The sequence below is a fragment of the Lactuca virosa genome, chromosome 3, assembly GCF_052849685.1.
Source record: "Lactuca virosa cultivar CGN04683 chromosome 3, Lactuca_virosa_CGN04683_v6, whole genome shotgun sequence".
Lineage (NCBI taxonomy): Eukaryota > Viridiplantae > Streptophyta > Magnoliopsida > Asterales > Asteraceae > Lactuca > Lactuca virosa.
The window spans coordinates 98,868,739-98,895,882 of record NC_136428.1 but is presented as its reverse complement, the minus strand read 5'-3'; the positions used below and the strand labels follow the sequence as shown (position 1 = coordinate 98,895,882).

The 27,144-nt window shown below is 42.3% G+C and overlaps 1 pseudogene; it reads right to left on the bottom strand.

Moving 5' to 3' along the window:
* The window catches only part of LOC145163864 (microtubule-associated protein RP/EB family member 1A-like), a 46,138-nt pseudogene that overhangs the window by 7,197 nt on the left and 11,797 nt on the right, over positions 1–27,144 (bottom strand).

Here is a 27,144-nt window from a genome sequence, read left to right as displayed (position 1 = left end):
TCCGTTTTCGAGCGGTTTTCGACTAAATTAAGGGTCGGGATGCCCCGAGTGATTATAAAAAGTTGAGAGAGATTTGGGAGAGATTCTACACACTTGGAGAGATTTCTCATACAGAGAGAGATTTGGGAGAGATTTCACACACTTGGAGAGATTTCTCATACTTGGAGAGATTTGGGAGAGATTTCACACACTTGGAGATATTTCTCATATAGAGAGAGATTTGGGAGAGATTTCACATACTTAGAGAGATTTGGGAGAGATTTCACATACTTAGAGAGATTTGGGAGAGATTTCACATACTTAGAGAGATTTAGGAGAGATTTCACATACTTAGAGAGACCTGGGAGAGATTTCACATACTTGGAGAGATTTCTCATACTTGGAGAGATTTAGGAGAGATTTCACATACTTAGAGAGATTTGGGAGAGATTTCACATACTTAGAGAGATTTGGGAGAGATAGAGTGAAAGAGGTTGAGAGAGACTTCGTTTGCGACCTTTTTAAGTGTTTGGCTTCGTAACGCAAGGTTCTTACACTCTGTTAAGCCTTGTTATGAATGTTATACGCTCCCGAGGGGTATGGAATAATGTTTTATCGAGTAGATTCATCACTTACCCTGATTAGGGTTTAGAATTTCCGAACATGTGAAAACTCTAAGTGATACTTTGTATCAAGATTGCGACTAGTACAATAAGAATCATAATGGAAACCCTAATATACAAGGGTTAGATAAGTTGACCGGTTTGACTTGTTGACTTTGGTTGACTTTGACTTGACCAAAAATTGACGGTTGTCACAACAGTCCAAGGAACCTTCTGGAATAAGGCCTCTATGGCCGAAATTAAGATGGACACATCCTTAATTTCGTCCATGCCTAATCCATAAGGCTTCTCAGCCCAATATTCAACTATCACACAATTGACAGTTCTAGTCCCCTTTATTTAATTAATGTCTTTTAGCCACATAATTCATTCTTAATTAATTCTTGTCTAATATTAATTAAACTATATGATTTCTCCTTTAATATATTATTCTCATAATATATTAATAAACCATAATAACCACTCTCATCATAAATCATCCTATCTAGTTGCTTTGGTGAAGGCAACCCAAAAGGACCATGCACAACCGGGTCAAGTACTTACCAAATATAGTTACGGGCTTAGACACTAATCCAACAGTCTCCCACTTGGATAAGTCTGGTAGCTATAGTGTAAGTACAATCCGATTAGCAATCGTAGCTCTCGAATACGCTGTTGAACTCTGATCTTATAAATAATTTGTCCTTTAGATAAGGGATCGTATAGTCCTCCGTTCTAGATATCGTGCAGACAATTACATGGAACATAGTCATACTTATTGTCCAGCAGTTTGTTTCTCGATCTCAGATTCATTTGACATAGAAATTTAATTGAACACATCAATTCAGTCCTGACCGGGCCCGGCACATAAGTCAAACCAAATCATCGAGGGGCCCAGATATCGCTTTTACCCTCTTAGGATAAAAGGAACATATAAACTTCGACTTATATGCATTTACCATTCACTCATCAAGTTATGCATAACAATGCGTTTTATAACATCAAGTTACTGATGCGTTTACGCATTATCAATGCACAACCAACTTGCAAATAATAAACCATATATCTAGGTTTTAAGACAATATGATATTATCGTCTTGCGATCACTCGAGATAAATTCCATGAAGTGATACCAGCAAGCGTGGGTCTAATCCAATGCTCAAATCCAGTTCATAAGCACTCATGAATGTTGCAGCAAACCTTTGCTATGTCTAATACATTTTAGACAATCTATAAACCAATTCATGACAATCTTCTTTCATACCTACTCCCAAAGTATGAGCGACTGTGGACCTTTCGAATAATCTTATTATTCAGGAAGTCAAAACATGCAAAGTGAAACAATAGGTAAACAATCAACAAAAGACAGTAACTTTACTTATATAATACTCCATTATTTAATCATCAAATGTCAATTACATTTATCCATTACACGTTTCTAGGCTATCTAATCTAAACTAATATCGTCCTTCAGCCCGATGCTCCTAGCGTGCTGCAAGTGCTTAACCCTACTCAGTCCCTTCGTAAGGAGATCTGCTGGGTTATCCTCTGACGATACCCTCTTCACTATGAGGAGTCCCTCTTCCACCCGATGTCGAATAAAATGATATTTCCTGTCGATATGTCGAGATCTGCCATGATCCCTCGGTTCCTTGGTCAAGGCAACCGCTCCCTCATTATCACAGAAAATTTCCATGGGCTCCTTTATAGATGGCACAACTCCAAGGTCTCCAATGAAGTTCTTCAACCATATCGCCTCCTTTGACGCTTCGCACGTTGAATCAGCTACGGTCTCCTGCTTGGAACTTTTCCAAGTCACTGCTCCTCCATTAAGGGTAAAGACCCAGCCCGACTGCGAACGGTAGTTGTCCCTGTCGGTCTGAAAACCGGCGTCACTATACCCATGGAAATTTTCTACCTGCCTCTCAGGTAGGGGACGCACCCGGCACTAGATCAATCCTGAACTCTACCTGCCTCTCCGGAGGCACTCCAGGTAACTCCTCTGGAAACACACCAGCAAACTCCCTAACCACTGGAACCTCTGAAACGGAAGTATGATCCTCAATTCGCGTATCTATCACATACGCTAAATAACCAGTACACCCGTGCTGAATGAACTGCCGAGTCCTGGCGGCTGAACAAAACCCTGCTCCCACTCTGGTGCGCTCACCATACACTACCAGTTCTCTCCCACTTGAGGTTCGAACTACCACTCGCTGTCCCTCACAGTCGATCATGGCGCCAAACCGGCTGAGCCAATCCATCCCTACGATCACACATACTTCCCCCATGGGAATAGGAATCAAATCTATCGGGAATGATACCCCGAAAATCTCCAGCTCGCATCCCCGATAGACCGAAGAAGCAGAAACCCGTGCTCGTTGGCGATCGAAACTCGCAACGGACACTCAAGCCCATCTACCGACACACTGAACCCTCTACTGAAAGTCTGAGATACAAACGACCGACTCGCCCCCGAGTCGAATAAAACCAAAGCACGCAAAGAGTTTACTAGAAACGTACCTAAACACAGGTACCACCGATAAGCATAACACATATATAATAACTGAAACAGAAAATAGAAACATACCAGCAACCACATTCGGTGCTGCCTTGGCCTCCTCGGCCGTGAGATGGAAGGCGCGCCCCTGAGCCTTCGAAGGCTCCACCTTGACTGACCTCCCATCTCCCATCCTCAAAGTAGCCGGTGCGGATCCCTGCGCCGGCTTGGCGGCGAGCTGCGGGCAGTTGGTCTTCACGTGACCAACCTGATGACAATGGTAATAAATCCTCATATCTGCTGGAGGGGCGGACTGGCGACAGTCCCTGGCATAGTGCCCCTCCTTGCCACATTTGTGGCAACCACCTCCTGCTCGACAAACCCCAGAATGACCCCTGCCACACTTTCCACAAGTGCGGCTCTGCTGACCCCCAGTCCGAGTATCAGCGGTCTTGGACCGCTTAGGTGCCGGCTGAGACTGTGCCGAAACCTGACGCTGCTCCTTCAACTGCAGCTCTAACTCCAACTCGCGCCGCCTCGCGGCTTCCTGAAGATCCAAAAGAGTCTCACAACGTTGCGTAGCAACAAACTGTCGAATATCAGTCTTGAGCATACTCAGATACCGAGTCATCTGAGACTGCTCTGAAGCAAACTTCGGGCAAAACATAGCCCTCTCCGTGAACATACGAGTGATCTCCATCACTGACTCCCCATCCTGCCTCAATGTCGAAAACTCCGGAGCAAGCCGCTCCCGCTCAACGCGTGGAACGTAGCGGGTGCGAAACATATCCCGGAACTGCTCCCAAGTGACAGCAGCCCGCTGATCATTAGTGTACGACCCTGTCGTCAATCTCCACCAGTCCTTTGCCCCAAGCCTTAGCAGGTTCAGGGCACACCTGACCTTCTGGTCAGCAGGACATGAACACGTGAAGAAACAACCCTCCACGTCAGATAACCACCTCATAGCCCTGATCGCATCCTGTGTACCATCAAACGTTGGGGGCTTCGTGTTATCGAAGTCCCGATACTGGAAAGCCCTGCCGGCTCCTCCTCCAACCCCTGCCGCGGTTACAGCCGATGTGGCTGCAGCGGCAGCTGTCTCTGCTAGAGCTGCATAACGCTCATCAAAGTACTCAACCATCGCGGTCTTAATCGACCCAAACATCTCTGGCAGCTGCGCTCGGAATGCTGCAACAATCTCATCGTGCAGAATCTCCCGGATCCTGGCATCCAACTCCTCGAGGAGCGATACGGATGAGGAGCGGTACGGTCACGCCTTCGCCTTGCCATAATCTCCTGAAGTACCTGAAACAATAAACTGAAAACTTAAGCCCGAGGGCTTAGTGAGCTACCCCCAAAATACCAATACCACACCGATAATACCATATCAGTAACAAACAATCAACAACATGCATACTGGGCCATCTGCCTGACTGGACCGCCCTGTAGGGCCTACAGTCTATCTAAATCTGTCCCGAGCCTTCGGCATAACTGGACCGCCACGTGGGCCTACAGTCTCTCCGGACCGCTCATAGGGTATGTTGGCCTTCAGCACAAAGCAGGACCGCCTCAACCCAAGCAACAAGCAAATAACCATGTGCGCATAACTAACATATACTGGCATATACAAGCATCAAACATATCTATCTCACTGATCACCAATCATAGCAATCTCTCGTAACTAGAGCACCGACCTAGCAGGTCACTAACATATCAATCCCTACGGATCATAAGAGCATAACATATTGTCTATCCTGATTCCGATCTAACAGGTCATAACCACATGTAGCATACCATAACAATAACAACTAAAGGGCCGGCCTTGGTGCCTTAGACCCTATCGATATAGTGAGGATAACTTACCTTGCAGATGTCGACTCGGTGGATAAACTTCAACCCTCGGATCACTGCCACAAACTCCACCACCTATTACCATAGTATAACCATACAGTAAGTTCTCAACCTCTCAAGGTACCCTATCAGTCAACTAGTCAACCTTTGGTCAAAGTCAAAGTCATCAGTCAAGGTCAACAGTCCATGTTGACCCTAACTCTCCGAGTACCCTCAGCTACTCGCCGAGTTCCATGAAATACCTGACCACTCGCCGAGTCACCGGAGTGACTCGTCGAGTTCTAAGGCTCGCGATTGGAACTCTAAGGCCACTCGTCGAGTTTTCCTTCTTGCGACTCGACGGTTGCACACGCATACATAAATTGGGGAAACCTCAACCGACTCGCCGAGTTGTTCATCCACTCGTCGAGTCTACGACAATCTTCATCGTACTCGCCGAGTTGTTCATCCAACTCGTCGAGTTCAATGCCTATCTTCATATGACTCGCCGAGTCTCTTCATCCCTTTAACCATGCAGTAACTTTCTAAGCCATGCCCAGGCCCCAAATTGCAGATCCAACTTCCTTAGGCATGCTTATCACGTAAAGTTGCAAACTTTACGTGCATGCAAGGCTTTAAGACCCTAGAATGGCACAACTAAGCTTGCAATGAAGTCACATTCTTGAGAGAAGGCTCATACTAGACAAGGCTGATGGCTTTATGAATGTAGAAGCCAAGGGGAGTCCAGATCTGAAGTTACAACTTCAGATCTTGGCTTAGACACAAGAATCCTTTCCTAAACTTATGTACAAAAGGGTTTAAGAGAAAATGAGCCAAGGGAAAAACGATTTAATACCTTCAAGAGAGCCCTTTCTGATGCAGAACTTGAAACCCACAAGCTCTTGCTTCAACTAGCTTGCTTCCCAAGAGATTCCCTCACCAAAAATCTTCCTCCAAGCTAAAATTTCCAAAGAATACACACACACTCGAGTTAGGGTTCTTCTGGACTCTCAATGGACTGCAAAGAGACCAAAGGAGGCTTATGCTTCTTTAAATAGGGTGCAAAACCCCGAGATTTAGGGTTTCATCTGCCAGCTCCTGCTCGTCGAGTCCCTTCTTAGACTCGGCGAGTAGGCCACTAAATACGCGAACCAACCCGCTGCTACTCGACGAGTAGGGCAACCAACTCGTCGAGTAGGCCTTGAAACCAATTAAATTCTTATTTAAACAATACCTGAGAATCGGGGCGTTACAATTCTCCCCCACTTGAACTAGACTTCGCCCTCGAAGTCTGCTGGAATAAACAACGCCGGGTAATGCTCTCGCATTTCCGCCTCCGGCTCCCATGTCCACTCGGATCCCCTCCGATGCTCCCACTGCACTTTTACCAAAGGTATTTCTTTTGTTCCGCAAAATCTTCTTCTTCCTTTCCAAGATGGCCACAAGCCTCTCTACGTAATTCAGGCGCTCATCGACCTGAATATCATCCAGTGATACTACTGCCTCCTGATCCATAATACACTTTCGCAATTGCGAAACATGGAACGTGCTATGAATTCGGCTGAGCTCCTCCGGTAGCTCTAGCCTATAAGCCACTTTGCACACCCTGGCAATGATCCTGAATGGCCCAATATAACGGGGACCCAATTTTCCCCTCTTCCTGAAGCGGATCACACCCTTCCAGGGCGAGACCTTCAGAAGTACCATGTCACCAACCTGAAACTCTAAATCCGATCGGCGTCTGTAACGCCCGCAAATCCGGGCTAGTCAATTTAGAGATAATAGGGGTCGAAAACAACTTTTCAACAAAAGATTATTTAGAATAAATAATCTTAACCAAGTTGTAGAATATGTCTCAAGGGTTCCGTACATATAAAGAACGCGGAAATCCGAGTTATAACGAAGCGCTGTCCGAGTTCCGAGTCACCACCTTTCAGGTGAGTGCATAGTCCCTTTCATCTTACACATAGATATGAAGTATTTTATATAAACTACATGTTATGTGTGCATATTATCTGTATACATGCTATCTATGCTGGATGAACGATTTTATACAGGTTTTATATGATTTAAACTGTATATGTATTTATATCTACATAATATGTTGGGTAAAACATGGGTAGATGAAATATGAGTTGGACGATAAGTTGAGAGGTAATATAGACCATGAGGTAAGGGTGAGAGGTGGACGATGTGAGAAGCCTTTTTCCAAATGATGGCCCCGTCATCTAGCAGAGTATGGATGACAACCACGGACTATTCTAGACAGTCCAGTGGAACACTAGCAGGCTCGCAACCTGTAAGTGTTGTGAGCGATGTGTTCACCGGTGTACTCTAAAAACCCACTGACATGTATTGCGAGTGGACTCTCGAAAACGATACTGTCAATAAACGAGATAACCCTGGCAGATGCGCCTAAAGGACTCTACCGACAGAAGCGCCTAATAGAGAACCTCATAACCCCGGCAGATGCGCCTAAAGGACTATACCGGCAGATGCGCCCCATAAAGAATGTCACAATTCTGGCAGCTACGCCTAAGTGATAATATTAGCAGCTGTGCTTGACAGATGTGTCATTAGCAACGATGGACTTCGTACCTATTCCTTAGGATAATCCTTAGGAATGAATGAATGAGAAATAGCTGATTCTTAGGGTAGATCCTTAAGAGTAAAGAAGATAATGGGGATGGGTAATTGGGTTAACTGTTTGATGATTAAACATAATAATTATATTATTGTGGGTTGAAAACCCTACGTACTCACCAGGTTTCCCAACCTGACCCACTCAGTTTATTTATATCACAGGTGTTGATATGAAGTCACATTACACTGAGAGATTAAGGAGATATAAATCACTAGTGATAATGAATGTAAGTTCTGTTTATGCTTATGCTTCTGTATTGACGATGACATCCCAAGGTTTTAAAATGAATAAAGATACATTTCTTCGGAAATTCTTTGATAATGCATTTATCACGTTTTTCTGGGAACAAATTCCGCAACATTTTTATTAAAGGAAGTACTCTGATTTTTATAAAGCATAAACAAAATCGGTCTTTTCTCGCCGTGAAAATGGGGATGTCACAGTTGGTATCAGAGCATTAGTTTAAGCGAACTAGGAATTTTAGGAAATTTCTAGACTTAAACTTAGAATGCTAAGAGATGATTATGAGGAGCGTGTCTAATATATTTTAGGTAGTACACCTAAATAGACGCAAGCACTAGCTTATTTAGGGAAAATGCCTAACATGCTTTTATGTGCTAAATGATTTGTGATGCTTTATGCTATCGTTTGATCGGATCTATGGTCTATTGCCGACCAGATCTGGAAATTTTATGTGCTCAGGTTTCTAAACGTTTAATTACGATATTAGAACTGGCATGTAACTTTTTGGAGTAATAAGGAGGAATACGCGTCTAAATCTTCCTCTATCTATGTTCTCGTCTCGATACACCGGACGCCTACTTTGATGTATAGAATGTCATGATAAGGACTCATAACAGACTGAGTAAACCGAGGAAATGAGAAGGCTTACGATACTGAGTGGTACCTAACGAAAGATATCGTAAGAGTGATATCTTGCCTTTAGAACGCGTCTAAGAAATAATACGTCTAGTACGGGAGAAGTACACTTTCGATTAGCAGAAAGAAAGATTTTTTTTTGTATAATCCATGAAGTTATCCCATCGTCTGACATTTCCATCACCAATCGAGTTGAAGCTGAATTGATGATTGAAGATACGCATGGAAGAAGTCCTAGTATAGTCTAGGGAAATTATATGATTGTTTGGACACATTTGTATGTGTTAAAATTGTTTTTGTGATAATGACTTGGAGAACTGCGAGACAATACTTGGGACGAGTATGAGTAGGTGTGAAAGGTAGTAGATGCCTATACTACCGGAAGCACAGGACTCACACTTGGATCAGGGAAAGTCACAAGGTTACCAAGAAGCTAGTAATTGATACCATTTTATTCAAGTATGTCGTTACCATTATTTCGGTAATGACTAAGAAGATTGTTGTTATTCCGACCCTAGTGGTCATATCGAATTGAGTCCGACTAAGACGAGTATGTTACATGGTTCAGAGAACCAAGTCCGATGTAGCACGTGACTTAAGCCAGAAGAATTAATCAAAGCGATCAGTAGAGGTATCGCGACGGTTGCTTGTAGCTATAAATGCTACCTTTTAAGATGAGATTAGAACATGAAGGAAAGTATAGTCTGTTCTGGAAGACTCTAAGAGACCTGAGTCTAAGCGTTGCAACATACGATGATAGGTCATTAGAATATGACACATCGTTCCATTGTAGTAATAAAAGAACTTATCTTAAGTTTGTTAAGAAGAAGAAGGAGTCTCCAATAAGGATCGGGAGTGTGAATCAAAGGTCATGATTAAAGGTCTAACATGAGACAGAGAGCGGGAGCGAGATCGAGCGCCGCCTGCAGTCAAGGAGTCCAAGAGTTAGATACTCATTCGAAGGAACAAAGAAGTTACGATTATTACCTAGGATGAACGCATAACGTATGGAGTCATTATACTGCCCTGTTTCGTTGATTATTCTGGGACATAATCATCCTAAGGGGGAGATAATTGTAACGCCCGCAGATCCGGGCTAGTCAATTTAGAGATAATAGGGGTCGAAAACGAATTTTCGACAAAAGATTATTTAGAATAAATAATCTTAACCAAGTTGTAGAATATGTCTCAAGGGTTCCGTACATCTAAAGAACGCGGAAATCCGAGTTATAACGAAGAAGTTATGGCTCGTCAAAGTTTCGCTGCAAAACCGGCACGGCACCGGGAGACGTAAATAGTGAATTTACAATAGACGACTTTTTAGCCTTAGTGATCTAAACAAAAGTTGTAGTATATGTTAAACCGAGAACATACAAAGAAAGAACGCCCAAATCTGACTTCGTATGAGGAAGTTATGATTTTTCTAAGATTTGGCATAGCAGTGCATGGCCCGAAACTCGAATTTTAGTTCGAGCGGTTTTTGGCTTACGCAACCTTAATGAGAGTTGAATATCTCATTAATAGGAACTCAACGGTAAAAAGACAGACGAAAACGGAGTCCGTATGAAGGAGTTACGAATTCTTCGTGGTCATTTAACAGTCTAATCTCCTCCTACTGTTAAATTTAAGACCGGTCGAGAATTAGCCGACGGAGTGTAAATGAAAGTTGTAGATCTTGTTTTTACCTACGTGTGAAGAAAAAAACGTCAAAAATGGAGCTCGTATGCGAAAGTTACGGGGTTTAGAAGTCGGCAGGGTGCTGCTGCAAAAGGGGTGACGTGGCTGAATATGAGCCAAGGCTTTCTCCCTAAGGCAAGCCACCAGAAGGTGACATGTGGCATGGACTCGACGAGTAGGAGGATCTACTCGACGAGTAGAGCAAGATTTCAGCCTATAAATAGAGGTGTCGGGTTCCCTCATTCTTCACACCATTCCAACTTTTTCTCTCTCTCTCTAGAACCTCTCTCTAGCCCCTAAACCCCCCAAAAAGCCTAGGGAACCTCCCTAGCACCCGAAGGAAGCCCGAGGCTCCCGGAGTCCCGAGAAAGGAGCCTTTTGGCTCGGGAACGCTGCTCCGGCGAAGCCCGGTTTTTGAGAAAAACCCGCTGTAAGTGTGCTACGCCTAACCTATCTTTAGTATAGCTTATGTTTTAATATAGTAATGTTATTAGGACCTTATAATAATTATTTGGGCTATTATTATGAGTTATATAGTGTTGTTTAACGCTTATATAATAATAATAATAGCTAGACTATTAATTAGTCTCGGTTAACGTTAGACTAAACCCTAGTGGTATTGATACTAGGTTTTGTCAAGGGAAAATTGTTTTGAGATAACGAAGCGCTGTCTGAGTTCCGAGTCACCACCTTTCAGGTGAGTGCATAGTCCCGTTCATCTTACACATAGATATGAAGTATTTTATATAAACTACATGCTATGTGTGCATATTATCTGTATACATGCTATCTATGCTGGATGAACGATTTTATATGATTTAAACTGTATATGTATTTATATCTACATAATATGTTGGGTAAAACATGGGTAGATGAAATATGAGTTAGACGATAAGTTGAGAGGTAATATAGACCATGAGGTAAGGGTGAGAGGTGGACGATGTGAGAAGCCTTTTTCCAAATGATGGCCCCGTCATCTAGCAGAGTATGGATGACAACCACGGACTATTCTAGACAGTCCAGTGGAACACTAGCAGGCTCGCAACCTGTAGGTGTTGTGAACGATGTGTTCACCGGTGTACTCTAAAAACCCATTGACCTGTATTGCGAGTGGACTCTCGAAAACGATACTGTCAATAAACGAGATAACCCTGGCAGATGCGCCTAAAGGACTCTACCGGCAGAAGCGCCTAATAGAGAACCTCATAACCCCGGCAGATGCGCCTAAAGGACTATACCGGCAGATGCGCCCCATAAAGAATGTCACAATTCTGGCAGCTACGCCTAAGTGATAATATTAGCAGCTGTGCTTGACAGATGTGTCATTAGCAACGATGTACTTCGTACCTATTCCTTAGGATAATCCTTAGGAATGAATGAATGAGAAATAGCTGATTCTTAGGGTAGATCCTTAATAGTAAAGAAGATAATGGGGATGGGTAATTGGGTTAACTGTTTGATGATTAAACATAATAATTATATTATTGTGGGTTGAAAACCCTATGTACTCACCAGGTTTCCCAACCTGACCCACTCAGTTTATTTATATCACAGGTGTTGATATGAAGTCACATTACACTGAGAGATTAAGGAGATATAAATCACTAGTGATAATGAATGTAAGTTATGTTTATGCTTATGCTTCTGTATTGACGATGACATCCCAAGGTTTTAAAATGAATAAAGATACATTTCTTCGGAAATGCTTTGATAATGTATTTATCACGTTTTTCTGGGAACAAATTCCGCAACATTTTTATTAAAGGAAGTACTCTGATTTTTATAAAGCATAAACAAAATCGGTCTTTTCTGGCCATGAAAATGGGGATGTCACAGCGTCTATCAGCGCAACTCTTTTGCCGGCTCTGAGTGGTCTGCAGCCGCTGTCTGATCTGCTGGATCTTTTTGGTAGTCTGCAAGACTACCTCTGTCCGACCCATCACTCTGTGTCCAACCCAACAGACCGGGGTTCTACATCTCCGACCATACAACAGCTCAAAAGGCGGGGCACCAATACTGTAATGATAGTTGTTGTTGTAGGCGAACTCTGCAAGCGGTAGGTGGGAATCCCAACTCCCACCGAAGTCAATGACGCACGCCCTCAACATATCTTCGAGAGTCTGAATGGTTCGCTCACTCTGTCCATCGGTATGTGGATGGAACGCTGTACTAAAGTGCAGCCGCATACCCAGTTCCTTATGGAACTTCTGCCAAAAACGGGAAGTAAACCTGACATCCCGATCGGAAACGATGGAGACTGGAACCCCATGGCGAGAGACAATCTCGCTGACGTACATGTCGGCCGATTTCTAGGCCGACGAACTCTCCCGTATGGCCAAGAAATGGGCACTCTTGGTCAACCGATCCACGATGACCCATATAGCATCGAACCCCTTCGCCGTCCTCGGCAACTTCGTAATGAAGTCCATCGTGATCTGTTCCCATTTCCACATGGGAGTCTCCAGAGGCTGCAGCTTACCATGCGGCCTCTGATGCTCGGCCTTGACCATCCTACAGGTCAGACACCTCTCAACATACCAAGCGATTTCTTGCTTTATACCGGGCCACCAGTAACTCAAACTCAGATCGCGGTACATCTTGGTGGCTCTCGGGTGTATATAAAGTGAGACTTATGAGCCTCCTCCATCACTGTCTGTCGGACCCCTCCGAACATCGAAACCCAAACCCGACCGTGTCGGGTCAATAATCTGCGGCTATCCTGAACAAACCGGGCGCTCTCACCCTTAATCCACTCCATCTTCCAGTTTTATGGTCTCATGCCCTCAACCTGAGCATCCCTAATCAAGCTCACAAGCGGGGAATCCACTGCTATCCTCATACACCTTGCTGGGGTAGGAGACCCAGCTGACTTGCGGCTCAAGGCATCCGCAACCAATTCGCTTTACCAAGATGGTAAAGGATCTCACAATCATAGTCCTTGACTACATCCAGCCACCTGCGCTGCCTCATATTCAGGTTCAACTGATCCATGATGTGCCTCAAACTCTTGTGATCCGTGTATATAGTACAACGGACCCTGTACAGATAATGCCTCCAAATCTTGAGAGCGAATACCACCGCTCCCAACTCAATATCGTGCGTAGGGTATCTCGTCTCATGCGTCTTCAGCTGTCGTGATGCATAGGCTATCACTCGTCCCCTCTGCATGAGGACTGCCCCCAGTCCTGTGATGGATGCATCACAAAATACTACAAAATCCTCGACTCCCTCGGGGAGCGTCAACACTGGCGCCTCACATAAACACCGCCGGAGGGTCTCAAACACCCTCTGCTGCTCAGGGCCCCACCGGAAATCCACCCCCTTCCTCGTTAGACGAGTGAGGGGTACTGCAATCTTGGAGAAATCTCGATTGAATCTCCGGTAGTACCCTGCTAATCCCAAGAAACTCCTGATGTCTGAGGGAGATTTCGGAATCTTCCACTGCATAACCGCCTCAACTTTGGTCGGGTCGACCAAAATCCCCTCCTGGTTAACGAGATGTCCGAGGAACTGGACCTCTCGTAACCAAAACTCATACTTCGAGAACTTGGCATACAACCGTTCTCGTCGCAGAACCTCCAGCAGCTCCCTGAGGTGCTCCTCGTGCTGCTCTCGGGTCTTGGAATACACCAAGATATCATCTATGAATACAATGACCGAGCGATCGAGCATCGGTCTGCAGACCCGATTCATCAAATCCATGAACATTGTCGGCGCGTTGGTGAGCCCAAACGGCATCACCACGAACTCGTAATGACCATAACGAGTCCGAAACGCGGTCTTCTCCACGTCTTCCTCCCTCACCCTGACCTGGTGATACCCGGATCTCAAGTCGATCTTGGAAAACCAAGATGCACCCTGCAGCTGATCGAAAAGATCATCTATCATTGGGAGTGGATAACGGTTCTTCACTGTTAACTTGTTCAACTCCCTATAGTCAATGCACATCCTGTGCGAACCGTCCTTCTTCCTGACGAAGAGAATCGGTGCTCCCCAGGGTGAACTACTTGGGCGAATAAACTGCTTGCCCAGCAGCTCCTGCAACTGAGATGCCAACTCCTGCATCTCTGGTGGTGCCAGACGGTACGACGCCTTAGCGGTAGGGGACGCACCCGGCACTAGATCAATCCTGAACTCTACCTGCCTCTCCGGAGGCACTCCAGGTAACTCCTCTGGAAACACACCAGCAAACTCCCTAACCACTGGCACCTCTGAAACGGAAGTATGATCCTCAATTCGCATATCTATCACATACGCTAAATAACCAGTACACCCGTGCTGAATGAACTGTCGAGTCCTGGCGGCTGAACAAAACCCTGCTCCCACTCTGGTGCGCTCACCATACACTACCAGTTCTCTCCCACTTGAGGTTCGAACTACCACTCGCTGTCCCTCACAGTCGATCATGGCGCCAAACCGGCTGAGCCAATCCATCCCTACGATCACACATACTTCCCCCATGGGAATAGGAATCAAATCTATCGGGAATGATACCCCGAAAATCTCCAGCTCGCATCCCCGGTAGACCGAAGAAGCAGAAACCCGTGCTCGTTGGCGATCGAAACTCGCAACGGACACTCAAGCCCATCTACCGACACACTGAACCCTCTACTGAAAGTCTGAGATACAAACGACCGACTCGCCCCCGAGTCGAATAAAACCAAAGCACGCAAAGAGTTTACTAGAAACGTACCTAAACACAGGTACCACCGATAAGCATAACACATATATAATAACTGAAACAGAAAATAGAAACATACCAGCAACCACATTCGGTGCTGCCTTGGCCTCCTCGGCCGTGAGATGGAAGGCACGCCCCTGAGCCTTCGAAGGCTCCACCTTGACTGACCTCCCATCTCCCATCCTCAAAGTAGCCGGTGCGGATCCCTGCGCCGGCTTGGCGGCGAGCTGCGGGCAGTTGGTCTTCACGTGACCAACTTGATGACAATGGTAACAAATCCTCATATCTGCTGGAGGGGCGGACTGGCGACAGTCCCTGGCATAGTGCCCCTCCTTGCCACATTTGTGGCAACCACCTCCTGCTCGACAAACCCCAGAATGACCCCTGCCACACTTTCCACAAGTGCGGCTCTGCTGACCCCCAGTCCGAGTATCAGCGGTCTTGGACCGCTTAGGTGCCGGCTGAGACTGTGCCGAAACCTGACGCTGCTCCTTCAACTGCAGCTCTAACTCCAACTCGCGCCGCCTCGCGGCTTCCTGAAGATCCAAAAGAGTCTCACAACGTTGCGTAGCAACAAACTGTCGAATATCAGTCTTGAGCATACTCAGATACCGAGTCATCTGAGACTGCTCTGAAGCAAACTTCGGGCAAAACATAGCCCTCTCCGTGAACATACGAGTGATCTCCATCACTGACTCCCCATCCTGCCTCAATGTCGAAAACTCCGGAGCAAGCCGCTCCCGTTCAACCCGTGGAACGTAGCGGGTGCGGAACATATCCCGGAACTGCTCCCAAGTGACAGCAGCCCGCTGATCGTTAGTGTACGACCCTGTCGTCAATCTCCACCAGTCCTTTGCCCCAAGCCTTAGCAGGTTCAGGGCACACCTGACCTTCTGGTCAGCAGGACATGAACACGTGAAGAAACAGCCCTCCACGTCAGATAACCACCTCATAGCCCTGATCGCATCCTGTGTACCATCAAACGTTGGGGGCTTTGTGTTATCGAAGTCCCGATACTGGAAAGCCTTGCCGGCTCCTCCTCCAACCCCTGCCGCGGTTACAGCCGATGTGGCTGCAGCGGCAGCTGTCTTTGCTAGAGCTGCATATCGCTCATCAAAGTACTCAACCATCGTGGTCTTAATCGAACCAAACATCTCTGGCAGCTGCGCTCGGAATGCTGCAACAATCTCATCGTGCAGAATCTCCCGGATCCTGGCATCCAACTCCTCGAGGAGCAGTACGGATGAGGAGCGGTACGGTCACGCCTTCGCCTTGCCATGATCTCCTGAAGTACCTGAAACAATAAACTGAAAACTGTAAGCCCGAGGGCTTAGTGAGCTACCCCCAAAATACCAATACCACACCGATAATACCATATCAGTAACAAACAATCAACAACATGCATACTGGGCCATCGGCCTGACTGGACCGCCCTGTAGGGCCTACAGTCTATCTAAATCTGTCCCGAGCCTTCGGCATAACTAGACCGCCACGTGGGCCTACAGTCTCTCCGGACCGCTCATAGGGTATGTTGGCCTTCAGCACAAAGCAGGACCGCCTCAACCCAAGCAACAAGCAAATAACCATGTGCGCATAACTAACATATACTGGCATATACAAGCATCAAACATATCTATCTCACTGATCACCAATCATAGCAATCTCTCGTAACTAGAGCACCGACCTAGCAGTTCACTAACATATCAATCCCTACGGATCATAAGAGCATAACATACTGTCTATCCTGATTCCGATCTAACAGGTCATAACCACATGTAGCATACCATAACAATAACAACTAAAGGGCCGGCCTTGGTGCCTTAGACCCTATCGATATAGTGAGGATAACTCACCTTGCAGATGTCGACTCGGTGGATAAACTTCAACCCTCGGATCACTGCCACAAACTCCACCACCTATTACCATAATATAACCATACAGTAAGTTCTCAACCTCTCAAGGTACCCCATCAGTCAACTAGTCAACCTTTGGTCAAAGTCAAAGTCATCAGTCAAGGTCAACAGTCCATGTTGACCCTAACTCTCCGAGTACCCTCAGCTACTCGCCGAGTTCCATGAAATACCTGACCACTCGCCGAGTCACCGGAGTGACTCGTCGAGTTCTAAGGCTCGCGATTGGAACTCTAAGGCCACTCGTCGAGTTTTCCTTCTTGCGACTCGACGGTTGCACACGCATACATAAATTGGGGAAACCTCAACCGACTCGCCGAGTTGTTCATCCACTCGTCGAGTCTACGACAATCTTCATCGGACTCGCCGAGTTGTTCATCCAACTCGTCGAGTTCAATGTCTATCTTCATATGACTCGCCGAGTCGACTATGCGACTCGCTGAGTCTCTTCAGCCCTTTAACCATGCAGACACTTTCTAAGCCATGCCCAAGCCCCAAATTGCAGATCTAACTTCCTTAGGCATGCTTATCACGTAAAGTTGCAAACTTTACGTGCATGCAAGGCTTTAAGACCCTAGAATGGCACAACTAAGCTTGCAATGAAGTCACATTCTTGAGAGAAGGCTCATACTAGACAAGGCTGATGGCTTTATGAATCTAGAAGCCAAGGGGAGTCCAGATCTGAAGTTACAACTTCAGATCTTGGCTTAGACACAAGAATCCTTTCCTAAACTTATGTACAAAAGGGTTTAGGAGAAAATGAGCCAAGGGAAAAACGATTTAATACCTTCAAGAGAGCCCTTTCTGATGTAGAACTTGAAACCCACAAGCTCTTGCTTCAACTAGCTTGCTTCCCAAGAGATTCCCTCACCAAAAATCTTCCTCCAAGCTAAAATTTCCAAAGAATACACACACACTCGAGTTAGGGTTCTTCTGGACTCTCAATGGACTGCAAAGAGGCCAAAGGAGGCTTATGCTTCTTTAAATAGGGTGCAAAACCCCGGGATTTAGGGTTTCATCTGCCAGCTCCTGCTCGTCGAGTCCCTTCTTGGACTCGGCGAGTAGGCCACTAAATACGCGAACCAACCCACTGCTACTCGACTAGTAGGGCAACCAACTCGTCGAGTAGGCCTTGAAACCAATTAAATTCTTATTTAAACAATACCTGAGAATCGGGGCGTTACAATTCTCCCCCACTTGAACTAGACTTCGCCCTCGAAGTCTGCTGGAATAAACAACGCCGGGTAATGCTCTCGCACACGTCATCGTCCCTAAGGTCGAATGACTCCAACACTCCATCCTTTTGGAGTTGGGCTATGTGTTTCTTGTTGACATGTCCAAGACGACAATGCCACAAGCATGCTTTATCCAAACTATTGGAAGAATCAATACACAACACATCATTTCCTAAATTATCTACAATCATCACAGTTTCATATATTCCATTACAAGGCATTGCTTCAAAATAGAAAACACCATTGAGATAAGCATTAATAGAACCCTTTTCATTATCAAATGAATATCTAAATCCTTGTCTATATAAACCATGAAAAGAAATGATGTTTCTTGCCATATCTGGCGAATAGCAACAATTATTTAAATCTAATCCTAATCCATTACTAAGCACTAAATAGTAAACTCCAATCTTGGTGACATGCGACGATCTTATGTTCCCTATGATCAAGTTTATCTTCCCATGCTCCACATCCTTATTTCTTCTTAGGCCCTGCAAACCAGAACAAATGTGAAAACCACTCCTGTATCAAGAACCCAAGAAATAGCATGCGATGAATCATTAGATTTAATAGTGTAAATACCTGCGAAGGACGGCTTGATCTTTCCATCCTTGATATCTTGCAGATACTTCGGGCAGCTTCATTTCCAATGCCCTATTTCGTGGCAGTAATGGCACTCTGCTTCCTTGGGGTTGGAGTTGGGTTTAGCAGAACCAACCTTGGTTCCACTAGAAGAGGTGCCATCATGGGACTTTCCCTTATGGTGGCTCTTTGAGGGAGCCTTCCTCTTCTTACCATTTCCTTGCCCAATTGCCAAGACTGGGGCAGCGGCAGGATTAGGAGTTGATGCAACAGATTTGTCTTTGAGGTTGCTCTCAGCAGTCCTTAGTAAGCCTTGAAGGTTGCTCAAAGAGACCTCCTCCTTGTTCATGTGGTAGGTCATGCGGAACTGGTTGTAGCAGTGAGGCAAGGAGTGAAGGATGATGTCAATTGCCAGCTCTTCATCAAAGTTAACATTTAACTTTAGTAGGCGATCAACATATCTCTGCATCTTTTGTAGATGAGCAGTAAGGGACTCTCCATTACCCATTTTGGCAGTGATCATCGAAGTGATGATCTCGTACCTTTCTTGCCTAGTGCTTTGGTGGTACCGGTCCAACAGATCTTGATGCATCTCATAGGGATACATGTCCTCATAGGACTTCTAGAGTTCTGCAGCCATAGTCGCCAGCATGATGCAATGGACTTTCATAGCATCACGCTCATGGGCCTCAAAGGCAGCGATCTCTTCAGCAGAGGCAGTGTTGATGTTGATTTCCTTCAGATTCTCATCGAGGACATACTCCTTGTCCTCGTAATGAGTGACCATTCGGATGTTGCGGATCCAATCATTGAAATTGGACCCGTCAAAGATCACTCTCCCACACAAGTTCATGAGTGAGAACGAGCCAGAGGAATTTGAGCCGGAAGCGTTGTTGTTCACGTTAGACATCTGAAATAGAAAAGAGACAAAGTCTGATTAGATAAGAATCCCTAATTAAACACCCAAATGAAAAATTAGGTCTAGGATCCAACAACATTATTTGCAATTTAGAAAAGGGATGTCGTAATCTAAACAACAAATAATTTGAAGGTAAGTGAATGACGATTCACTAGTTCCCACCATGAAAAACAAATTAAAATTAAATTTTAAATGTATTGAAAACTCCTAGATCTTTTGAGATTCATTAAACTTTTCAATGGCATGTTTAAATCTCGATATGCCCCTCAAGTTTGTGACTGGGATGCCGAGGATCACAAAGCGGGTGTGAATAACCATGCAAATGTACATGGTGCTGTTGGATATAGTGTCTAAGTCCATAACTTTATTTGGTATGTACTTGACCCGACCCGGCATGGTCCATTTGGGTTGCATGGCATTGCAATACTTGGATAGACTAAATGAGAGAATAAGTCACTTATGATTATTAATATATTATAAGTTCTAATATATTAATAATAGTATTATTTAATTAGTATTGATCAAGTATTAATCTAGTATTAATTTGGTGATCAAAGTGAGACTAATTAAATATATAGGGTTGATTATGACAATCATCAATTCTTTTATGGTGGATTAATGATCCATGATTTATGGATTTGGTTATAACCATATGGAGCTCCATGGATAGTCCATGGGAGTTACAAACCCATGGGTCATGAGAAATCAAGAGTCATGACAATTAAGAGCATTCATGTGTAAACCCTAATTGTGACAACACTATAAAAGAAACCCTATGGCTAGCAAAATAGTGACCTAGTGTTACTAGAGAGGGCATAACCGATTTTGAGTGCTAGAAGTATTCTCTCAAGTTATTCCAAGTCTTGTGGTGTTGTGTAAAGCATTTGAGGCACAACATTTGGGGTGCTAGGCTCACAAAGTCTTGAAGGAATCCAAGCAACAACAAGGTATGTATTTCTACTAGTTTTATTTTCTACGTAATCCCCACGCCATGCTAGTTAGGAAATAACCTTGAAAAAGAAATTTGCATATATATAGAGAAAACATAGATTCAAGGTTATTAGAGTTGCATGTACACTTAGGAAGTGTTAGAATGCTCAAAACCCATCAGTGGTATCAGAGCCTAGGATTGTTTTCTGTATACTTGATGCAAAACTGCTTAAAAATCAAAAATTCTGCATTCTGACGACTGGACTCGCCGAGTCCATGAACAAATTCATCCTACTCGACGAGTAGAATAGTGCACTCGGCGAGTAGGAGCGTGCTGGGCAGTTTTTTTTTCGAGTTTTGTTGTTGGAAATGGATTAAGATCATTATCCCAATCTGTTTTGGACTTGTAAAATCTGTTTTTCAAAATGATAATGATTATGTTAACCCATTTTACATGACTTTTATCAATTTTCAAGTATTGTATATGTTTATATGATTTTCTTGAAATTGTTTGATATGAATATTTGTTCTTATGAGTTTTTAGAAGATCATAGGAATTTTGTGTAACTTACATGCTTGTTTAATTCATGATCTTAATGCTAATGATGGTGTCCATAACTTGTCCTCAAGTTATGGATAACCAAAAGTCACTTCTTTTAATTATGATTAAAGAACTAAAGAGGTTTCATAAAATGAAGAGTCTTCATTTTATGAACCATTAAAACTCATAAGTTACAAATTGAAGAGACTTGGAATAGTTTCAATTCTTGCCCTCAAGTTTTGGAATTTGAAAAGCCTTACACTTTAATTCCAAATTGAACTCTTAGAATTTTTTAAAGGTAAAATTCAAGCTTTATGGACTTCATTAAATTAATTAAAGTGTTTAATTAAAAGAGTTAATAATTCCATAAAGACATGGTTTAAGTTTAATTAAATTAAGTATAGTTTAATTAATAGATTAAACCACCAAGTATTTTAAATGTTTAAAATACACCCTTATACTATTATTATAATTTTAATTATATAGATATGTATAAGAATATGTCATTCTTACCGTTAGTAGGCCTCATTCACGAAGCCGGTCTATAAGGGGGGTATAAGGTTGTTGCCTATAAAATGGTGACTTAATGGGTGTCCACTCTCACCCACCGCTTCCTTGATCGGTGGAGGGTCGTTAGCCGAACGGGTAGGATACGACTTTAAATACTCGTTAAAAGTATAATGAATTATAAAGTAACTATACATTATATATTCCCAATCTTAGTTACTTTAGGAAAATGTGAAATTGGTGCTAGCCCATAAAATTACACTTTGTACCTTACCAAGTCGTTAGTGGAGCGTGTGTGGTTAACCGGCACACTAACATGGACTAGTAAGAGTGGCAAAGGGTAACTTGACTTTATTATAGATCGGTGGAGCGTGTGTGGTTAACCGGCACATCGATTAGGTAATATTGTTGAGGGTACCAAGTCAATTTGTATGGTTATTCACACCTTGTTTGTGATCCTCGGCATCCCAGTCACAAACTTGAGAGGGCACAATCGAGATTCAAACATGCCATTGAAAGTTCAATGTATCTCAAAAGATCTAGGAGTTTCAAATCCAATTAAAAACTTAATTATATTTCGTTTTTATGGTAGGAAATTGGTAAATCGTCATTTACCTACCTTCAACTATTTTATAATTTGGATTACGGCATCCCTCTTCCAGTTATAAATAGGTTGTTGGGTCCTAGCCTTAATATTTCATATTGGGTGTTATATTAAGGACTTTAAATCAACTAACTTGAATTTCTCCCATTATAGATGTCTAGTTTAGACAGCTATGGTCTTCCCAAATCTTTAGGAACAAGCTTCCTAATGAAGATGATATCCCAAATGGCAACCAAGGTGAAAGATCAATCCCTTTGTTGTGCATTAGTGGGACTGGAAATCATACTTCACTTCCTCCACCTCCTCCAATAAATCTCCTTATCCCACAAGTTTACATGATAAGTTCTAAGTCACTCAATCCCTATTGGCAAACAAAGTCTATATGTGCTTAGGTCTTGGAGATTAAGTCACATATTGACAAGCCGGGAGAGTAGGGTGTCGAAGTCTCAAGGTAGCTGGCTGTTGACTTGGTCACTCCCTGATAACAGATCACGACATGACCCTTAATGATCTTACCTATTTGCTTGATGATGCTGAATCAGCAATGATTTGGAGCATTGGTAAAGCAAAATTTGATTGGAAGATCAACTTCCCAAACTTCCATGGACATTGACAATGGTAACATTGGAAGTCCAGAAAAACTCTCTTCCCAATTGAAAGGGATTGGCCATAGTCAACTAGGTTGACCAAATGGTAAAGAGAAAGGCTAAGTCTGTGATAGTCTCGTGTACCGTTTCCAAAGAGTCCATATGTTTATGTTGCCAATGGAAGGGCATTGGTTGCGAAGCTGCCAAATTTACCTAAAAGTCCATAAGGATAGTAAAGTCAAATGTTTGACTTTAGTTCAGGTAAAGTCCATTGTCTAACTCTATTAAGTTTCTATTCTGAGATTCTTATTGCATGATGTGACTGGGTCACATGTTGATGTTTTAAGAATCAAAGAAAAGTGAAGAAACTTAAAGGAAGTACATGCTGATTCTGATCGCGAAGAGGGATTTTGATCGCATGGTTCAGTGATCAGAATTTTGAGCTATTACTTAAGAGTTAAGACATATTGCTTATGAATAGATAACAACAAGGTTTTCATATGGGTTGTAAGGATAAGTTTTCCGCAAAGTTTTAAAATAAAGAAAAGTTTTGATTTTATTTATTTTAAGTATCCTTACAATGGCATTTGTGAAAAATTGTTGATTATATGTTTCCATTAATAGCAATATTTGAAAATGGATTTGATTCTTTCATTTGTGGTAGTATCATAATTTACCAAATAAGGAAAGATTCTCATCGCCCAAGTTTCAGTTAGATAGAAACTTGGAATCATGCAACTTGTATTGTATGATGAATGAGAAGTTTTCGTCTTTGGGAAATTAAGACTAATTCCTTGTTCACATGTACATGTGAGTCAAGTGAAGGACTAAAAGATTGGGTACACTTGGTTGTGTGCTGGTCAGGTCCACCACAAAGGTAGATAAGATTATTCGTTATGATTTACTAAAGTTTAGTAAATATGGTTATGCTTACGAGTTTAAGTGTAATTCTGAAACATTGGAAAAGTTTCAATGTATGGCAGAATGAATAAGAAGAATCACGTAAGGCAGAAAGATAAAAGTTTCTCCAATCTGAAGAGATGGGAGAGTACTTGTGTATTTTGTTTTATGATTATCTTAGTGATTATGGAACCATATCACAATTGATCCTCTAAGGACACCTTAGTGTGTTTGTTACCTGAGGAGAGGAATCGTGAATTGTTGAAATGGTTAAATCAAAAGATAATTCATACTTCGTGCCAAAAACAAATCCTGGAGTTATACTCCAAGATTATAACTTGAGTGACATAGTCTTTAGAAAGTTCACAACACTTGTCAAATGTAGAGTAAGATGTTTCCTATTCTTGTACATTTGAGATTGGTAAGTTGTGATGTTTTGGATAAAACAAAGACCAGCTAAGACCAATAGTGAGAAGTGTTTAACTTGATAAGAATCCGCACTAGCTCTTGAATATTTGTATTGTCAAGGAATGGTTCTTGACAAAGAGAAGTCTTATATGTCAAGAGGATAGTGGGAGTCTAAATGATTCTGAAATAGTTTCAAGAACTAAATCAAGAGTTTTGTTAATCACTAGCCCACGACTTGAGGTTTGTAACCTATCGTGTTGACATATTCTTGTTTCTGTGTCTATTCCAGTTGAAAGTTGATTATGCTTGTGAGTTCTATGAGTTCTCAATTGTTTGCATAACAACCCGGAAGCAATGGTGGGCATTGTGCTACCAGGTGGCAAGAAATTAAGATTGCACAAGTTCAGTCCATATGAATTTGGAAGTAACCTAGTCCTGTGATTATGGTTATGACAAATTCACATGGATAGGAACACATACACCATAAAATCTAAGTGTCATAAGGTTTCTCTTCGATTCATGAAAATGATGGTGAGGAAACGCTTCCACTAAGAAGATTTTAAGTAGATAGCGGTTGTGATATTTGCATTCTCATATAGTTAGTGGAGCGTGTGTGGTTAACCAACACACTAACTAGTGAGAATTGCAAAACGTCTAGACAAACATGTGAGCTATCTAAGGAAAGGTGTATGTTTTTGATAAAGTCTTATCAAAGCAATCTAGTATCAGAAATATGAACTTTGGTAAGAAAGTCAATAAAGTATTGATTTCTAGAAGTCCAGTAGATTTCTGAGTACATGTCAAAGCTAGTGGGAGCATAAAGTGTTATGCTGGTAATCATTATGCTAGTGGGAGCATGACGATTATGTTAAATATTGCAGGTTAGCAATGTTAATTATAGAAAACAAAAGTTTCAATTCGCCTTGAAAAAGTTGTTTTGTTATAATTAAGGGAGATGATTTTATACTTCACTCCAATTCTACAAGCTTAGATTAAGAATTTAATCTACTTTAGTCAAGAATATATATGAATGTTATGTTGGAATGGTTTAACATAAGGAAATTCTATATATGTTGCGTTCTCAAAATTCGATTATGATTACGGCATCCCTCTTCATAGTTCGAATTATGAAAACATGGCAAATAAAAAAATTTATAGCATAAATCATGTCCCATATGCTTTGGGTATAGGTTTGATTACATGTGCTATAATATTCATCCATTCTAAATTTTCCAAATGCCTAGGGCATTAAGATGGAAAAAGGAATAGAACTGGAAATGACTAAAATGATTAAGCAAAGTTGTCGAGGACAATCTGAGGTTTACCAAAGATTGGTTGCTCATGGACAATTAGAAGTATAGAGTAAGGACCATATTGACATATTTTGAAAAGAGGCAACTCTTGTTCAGAAGTGATGGTCAAAATGGTAATATGGAATTGTCTCCATAGGTGGAAGTTATTCTTTGAATCTGTGTAAGATTAAAGAACTTAATGCTAAGAAGGATGTTCAAAGGAATGTACTTTGAATTTGAGACTTCATTTCCATGGAATTGTTTTCCATTGGAATACTTTGTAATTTCTGTTGCCAAGTCTTTGTGACTTCTGTGCATAGTCATTACAAGGGGATCATTGCATATAAGTTTAGAATCTAACAGATTACAGTAGATGGCAAGAGTTTGGTATTCTTTCATTTACAACGAGGATTGGAATTGTGAAATTAGCATCATTGGAATATTGTCAATTGATCTATTTCACAAAGAGAGGACCATATGTAAACATAGTATGCATACTTGAAGTATGGCATAATTGTTGTTTGGAAAAACATAGTGTACATGCTTGGAGCATGGGACAACTAATGTTTTAATTCAAGTATAAAGTTGATTAATCGAAACATAAATAATGAGTAATCAATATGGTGCTTAAATAAAAGGTGTTTTTATTTACACTCAAAGTGTTGGGGCCATATAAGATTAGTATTATTCTTATGTTTCACTTTGCATGTTTTGACTTCCAGAATAATTATGTTATGGTATATATCATATTATTCAAACCATCCACAGTCAGTCATATGTTGGAAGTAGATATGAATCAAGACTGTCATGAATTTGGCTTGTATGATTTGTCTAAAGTGCTTTAGACAATGCAATGGTTGCTACAACATTCATGAGTACTCATAAGGGCTGAGTATTGGATTCAACCCACGCTCACTTGCATCACTTCATGGAATTTATCTCGAGTGATTGTGAGACGGTAATATCATATAAATCTTCAAACCTAGAGATATGAGTTGTTGACTATGAGTTGGTTATTCATTGATTGTACGAAAACGCATTGGTAACTCGATGTTATAAAACGTGTCTTTGTGAATAATTCAACAAGTAGTTAGTACAAGCATATCAGTCGAAGTTTATCTGTTCCTTCTAGAAATAGAAGCGATATCTGGGCCCCTCGATGATTTGGTTTTGACTTATGTACCGGGCCCGATCAGAACCTAATTGATGTGTTCAATTTAGTTCTATGTCGAAACAAATCAAAGATCGAGAAACAAATGCTGGACAATAAGTAAGACCATGTTCCATGTGTTTGTCCGGCTGATATCATGAGAACAGAGGATTGTATGATCACTTATCTTAAATGGCGTATCATCATCATCTTAGTTCCGAGAGACTTTGAAAGAGCTACGATTGCTAGTCGGATTTTGAAGTCATATTTGCAAATATAGTTATTAGACTTATCCAAGTGGGAGACTGTTGGATATAGTGTCTAAGTCCATAACTTTATTTGGTATGTACTTGACCCGACCCGGCATGGTCCATTTGGGTTGCATGGCATTGCAATACTTGGATAGACTAAATGAGAGAATAAGTCACTTATGATTATTAATATATTATAAGTTCTAATATATTAATAATAGTATTATTTAATTAGTATTGATCAAGTATTAATCTAGTATTAATTTGGTGATCAAAGTGAGACTAATTAAATATATAGGGTTGATTATGACAATCATCAATTCTTTTATGGTGGATTAATGATCCATGATTTATGGATTTGGTTATAACCATATGGAGCTCCATGGATAGTCCATGGGAATTACAAACCCATGGGTCATGAGAAATCAAGAGTCATGACAATTAAGAGCATTCATGTGTAAACCCTAATTGTGACAACACTATAAAAGAAACCCTATGGCTAGCAAAATAGTGACCTAGTGTTACTAGAGAGGGCA